This window comes from Phyllostomus discolor, chromosome 7 (assembly GCF_004126475.2).
Source record: "Phyllostomus discolor isolate MPI-MPIP mPhyDis1 chromosome 7, mPhyDis1.pri.v3, whole genome shotgun sequence".
Lineage (NCBI taxonomy): Eukaryota > Metazoa > Chordata > Mammalia > Chiroptera > Phyllostomidae > Phyllostomus > Phyllostomus discolor.
Genome location: NC_040909.2, coordinates 108,173,642 through 108,179,785, shown reverse-complemented (window position 1 = coordinate 108,179,785; position 6,144 = coordinate 108,173,642).

Below are 6,144 nucleotides of genomic sequence, written 5' to 3'. Positions count from 1 at the left end.
TTGGCAAAAAGTTACAGAACACAAGTAGCAGCTACATTATTTCCATGTGAAGGGAGTTGATGGGTGGAAGGTAGCAATGGAAGGAAGGGATGTGCTTTAAAACTGGTTTGTACAGCAAGCACAACGTTTCTACTAAGATTATGTGTTGATCTGGTGAGAATACTGGAGATTACGGGAGAGCAGCTGAATTCCTGCCACTAAATGGATAAGTGAATAAGAGTAAATGTGTTTGAATAAATATCAAAGTTCTAAAATAACACAGGAACCTCTCCCTCAGGAAGTCACATTCAGCAGGGGGAGCGGACACACGATGACTGGCACGGTGGATGCACACACACGCACAGCAAGCGTTACAGAAGCCCCAGAAAATCAGCCACGAAATGTGGAAGACAGGTGAGGACGCGTGAGCTGAGGCTGACTCTCAGAGTGGGAATGTGCCACGTGGCCTACCTGCAAAAATTTCCCGTAGTTCCCGCAAACACACGGAAGACTTCCCCAACTTTGTATAGCCTCTCAAGGTTGGACACAGGAGCACGAACCCTGAACCAGGCTGCCTGGGCTCACCATCCTGAGCCTGCCACTTACTTACATGCGTGACCTACCTCCTATCCCTGTGAGTTGCAGATAATAAAATATTTATATCTACCTCACAGGATTAACGTGAGAATTAACTGACCACAAACGTACTTAGAACAGGGCCTGTCATGCAGCGTAACATCAAATGCTAGTTGTAATTATTTTTGTCACTGTTTTTAATGAAATGACTATTGTTATTGTTGTTATGGACAGAGTAGCATGCCTAAGGATGAAATAAATTACCAATTATGACTTAAAGGCAGTTTCAGTTTCCACTCTAGACAGTGAGGTCAACTGGGCCGATACCAAATGAGCACCAATAACCAGAGAGAAGGCCTGTTTTAACAGTTCAGGTAAATCTTGCCCCTAAAACACACAGCACAGCTTTTAATGGAATGGGAAAATATAACTGAGTTATTTACACATATACACCATAAGCTCAGGTAATAGTCAGATACTACATACAAGAGAGGATCCCAATGAAATAAGAAATTATATTAATTTATAACATTCAGCCAGACTCTATAACTTGTTTTGATTGAAATTAAGATAATTCTGCATTTTAGCAACTGTCCAAGTGCTACCTTTAACATTTTATCATCTATTCTTCCTGCTTTTAAGACCTTAAATGCTACTACTACATATTCTAAATCACAGAAGCTCTTTCTAAGCCAGTAGATGCAAACATTTCAAATTATCATTGTAAATTTAGTGACATTAATACCGAAGGCTCCCTACTATGAAATATAAATTTCAGGAAGTCAGTAAGAATTCTACAAGTCATGTGCTTATGTTTATAAATCAAACATACTTTTTACCCTTTTATTCATGCAAAGCAACAAGGAAAATTTTTACCTTTATTAACACAGGTGTTCAGCTTTTCTGCCCAGGGATTTAGATAAAATATCTCCCTAAAATGCTTTTAAAAGATAGAAGTCTATAAAATTAAAGTCATACTTTATGCTTTATTATACCAATTTAAAAGTAAACTAACTTAAAAAACAGGTATTAAAAGAATATAATCTCTTTTAAACTCATTGTCCTTGCTCTAGCAGTTTGCTCTGCTTTTTAAAAGATTTTATTTATTTATTTTTAGAGGGAGGGGAAGGAAGGGAGAAAGAGAGGGAAACATCGATGTGTGAGAGATACATTGGTTTGTTGCCTCTCACACACCCCCAACTGGGGATCTAGGACACAACCCAGGCGTGTGCACTGACTGGGAATCAAACCAGCGACCTTTTGGTTCACAGGCTGGAGCTCAGCCCACTGAGCCACACCAGCCAGGGCTGCTCTGCTTTTTCTGTTTCTCAGTGACACATCACTCTATGTAATTGTTGTCATTTAAGTAGCAATACTTCCTTTGTACATGTGAATATCAAAGTTTCTATTTACATATTTTATTTTTCTGAAATATACCATGATTTACCATATTGGCTCCGGCACAAATGCAGAATTGTATATAAAAACTGCTGCTTATTTTTCGTGTCACAGAAATAAATTCAATTTATGAATTCTTCATCCAAATTGAGGTCCTACGTCTCCTTCCTCCTGTTTAGTCTATGACAGTTAAAACAAGTTGATTTATTATTTATAAGTTAAACTAAAGCTCTAAAAATAACACCTTTACTTTCCATCATCATTAAATAAGAACTGGAAACCACTTATTTTTGGGCCACCTAGCCCTTGCATGCTATGACAAATGTCACCTGACTTGCTTTAAAAGCAGTTGTTTCCAAATCCCCTGGGGTCTTAGCAACATGGAGTTAGGACAAGCAGGAGTCTGGCCTGGTTCTTGGCTCACCAGCCCTTCCTTCAGCCAGAGCAGCTCAGAGCTCTGGTTTTATCTGTCTCATTTGTCTATGTTACCAGGTGTTTGTTTCAGAAAGACATCCCCATGGCCTCTCCACCCCCAGCTTCTTTTTCTAGGAGTTAATATCATGTGCATAGCCTTCCCCTTCTCCACCTCAACAGTTCAATCCTAAAGCCATTAAGTGGGCCAGAGCAAGACACAACTCTGTGCACGGAGGTTTAGAACCGCAGGTAGGGGTGGGAGTGCTACTAGGGAGGCTAGGCAGCCTGGTGCAGTGAGTCAGGGCCCAGAGAGGACAAGGTGCCCACATGGGTTAGTGGCCTGACATGTCTAGTTGGAGCCCGGGCAGTGAGGGGAGGGCATGCTCCCACATAGGCAGCTAGGCTCACAGTTCTATATCCCACACACAAGTGAGGAGGGCATCCAACAGGGGTAAGGTTCAGGGCCTGGTGCCAAAGCTCAAGCAGTGTGAGGAGAGCGCTCAGGTGCAGGAGCAACTCTAAGGAGAGCCAGAGACCAAGCAGGGGAGTGTCCTTGTGTGAGGGAGGCCCAGGGTGGGATGCCGGAGGGCATCCCCACAGAGGTGGTCCATTGTTGAACACTGGAGCCCAAGTGAGGCACGGAGGGTGCCCATATGTGAGGGAGCCCAGAATGAGGTGCTGAAGACCAAATAGGATGAGGACATACCAGAAAAAGGCTCCAGCATGGAGACTCGGGGTCTAAGTGAGCACCCGTACCAGGATTAGCCTGGTTTGAAGTGTCAGAGCCTATAATGTTGTTAGAATTGAAGGTATCACTATGAAGTCATGGATTTCAACATATAGATGTGAAGTTTGAATAAGAATGTGTATGTATGTATGTATGTACATACATATGTTCCCTAGATGTGTCTGCTGACAGGACCTAAGCGTGGTACTTTCCCCAAAGCAACAAGCAACACCTAATGCCCAGATCTTTGATTCTAAGCACCGTTCTCCACTAAAGAAATCAGGGCTCTTTGGAAAAATGGCTAATTCTTGGGTTGCAGCAGGGAAAGTTCAAGATGAATCCAGAAAATCCTGTCGTAGCAGAGAAGTAGCAACTAAAGATGTCAATAGGACACAGAAGTCAGCTTGCCAAAGGCCAAATTAGGGACAATTCGAACATCAAAGTAAGTTATAATAACAGGTAATGAAGTACAATACCTGGGCCAGCAGCAACAGCACCACCTGGAAACTTGTTAGAAATACAGATTCTTGTGTCCCAGCCCAGTGCTACAGGACCGGGAACTCTGGAGACGAGCCCTCCAAGGGATGCTCATGCACACTCACGTGCGAGAAACACTGAACTAGAAAACCATGAGTCCATAAAAGAAACAAACAACAGTTTGATAAGGATTAAGATACCTACATGGTCTCCAAAGGACCAGCACACAAAGTAACTTTACAATGAAAAGCGGTCTGGCACACACCACATTAATCAAGTGATCGAAGTTAACATAAGTAATAGTACAAATTGAAATGGAGCACCACCTGATGTGATAAAACATAACTTCTATGATATTTGGGTTGCATATATGTATAACCTGAATTTTTATCTATTTTTTAAAGATTTGATTTACTTATTTTTAGACAGAGAAGGGAGGGAGAAACATCAGCGTGTGGTTCCCTCTCACACACCCCCTACTGGGGAGCTGGTCCATGACCCAGGAATGTACCCTGACTGGGAATTGAACTGGCGACCCTTTGGTTCCCAGGCCCGCACTCAATCCACTGAGCCACACCAAGCAGGGCTTATAACCTAAATTTAATAAGGAAACATCATACCATTATTGAGGGCCATTCTACCAAATCACTGATAGAATGTGTCTTTAAAAATATCAAGATCATGAAAATTAAAAAAAGAACGAGTTGCTGTTCCAACTCTTTCCAATAGTAGTAGACATTAAAAGTGCTCAATAAATAGTATGGAACAAAAAGTCTACCTTAAGTAGCTCTGGAATTTTGCCTTGTCATTAGAATAGTCCATCTAAACTTAAAACTTTACCTTATTATCTTGTAATAAATGATCTTAAGTCAGAATAGTTTGAGTCACTCTTCCTGACAGTAATTGGACTACAAAGCCAAGTTATATTAAGGCAGCTCTCAAAAACAATAAACTGTGTGTTCAGCATAGAGCAGAAGGTTTGTTTTCTGAGCATGCCTGCAGTACAACCAAAAGTATAGTTTTATCCTACTGACTTGAAAAAAGGCTGATGTGAACACACTGCTATTTTACTTGACTGGAAATCCACTAATGAATTGTCTAATTTATTAGGAAATAGTTCCATATTCTAATTCTGGAGGTAATATTAAGAAATTGTTCTGTATAATCAATAACCAAGCGTTCTCCTCTGACTCAGAAGAAAACATAAGAGTAAATCTTGGTGATTTTGAGTTAGGCAATAAGTTTTCTTAGACATAACAACAAAAGAAAATAACTGATAAACTAGACTTCATCAAAATTAAACCTTTGTGGTTCAGACAATGCCATCAAGAAAGTGAAAAGATAATCGTAAAATGGAAGGAAATACTTATAAATCACGTATGTGATAAATGTCTTATATCCAGGCTATATAAAGAACTCTTATAATTCAATGACAAAAAACAAACAACTTCATTTAAAAGTGCACAAAGGATCATAGTAGACATTCCAAAGACATGCAAATAACCAATAAGCACTTGAAATTATTAATATCATTAGCCATTAGGAAAATACAAATCAAAAAAAGATGCTTCACGTCACAACTAAAAACAGTTTAGTGTTGCAAAAGATGTGGAGAAGTTGGGACCCTCCTACACTGCTTGTAGGAAAGTATGATGGTGCAGCCACTTTGGAAAAGCTTGGAAGTTCCCCAAAAGGTTAAGCATAGAGATAACATATACCTGGCAATTCCACTCCTAGGTATATGCTCGAGAATGAAAACACATCCACACAAAAGTTGTACACAAATGTTCATAACAACATTATTCATAATAGTCAAGAAGTAGAAACAACCCAAATACCAACTGGTGAATAAAATATAGGGCATACAGTAGAATATTGGCAATAAAAAGTAGTTCTCACACATGCTACATGAATGAATTTTAAACACATACTAAGTGAAAAAAGCCAGAAACCAAAGACCACATGATGCATGATTTCCTTTGTGTAATGTCCAGATAAGGCATCTCTACAGAGACAGAAAGAAGAGTAGTGGTAGTGGGGACTGGGGAGTGGACTGCTAATGGACGAAAGGTTTCTTTCGGGGTGATGAAAATGTTCTGGAAACAGTAGTGATGGTTGTAGGGAATATACTAAAAACCACTGAACTGGACACTTTACATAGGTGAGTTGTATGGTACATGAATTTTATCTCAAGAAAGCTATTAAAAAATATTGAGTACAAAAGCATATGGTACCTCTAAACATTAAGCTGACAAGAGCATGACGACACAAAATCTGATTACAGTGGTACTTAATACTTTTTTCTTCATTGACTGTTAAGCTAATAACATCAAAGCTTTACACAACCATTTTAACTAATTTGAATAATTAAACACAATGATTTGGATGAAGCTAAGATAGTGTTAGCAATATTATCACCCATTTTCTCTACCTTTCTATTCTTGATAAATTAAACTGATACAATGACCAAGTCAAGCAATTCTACTGTTGCCAATTTTGTGTTTGCCTACTGTTAAATTTAGAGAGGACACAAAGAGAAATAATGTTGGCTATCTGGTTCAAATTCTGGTTTC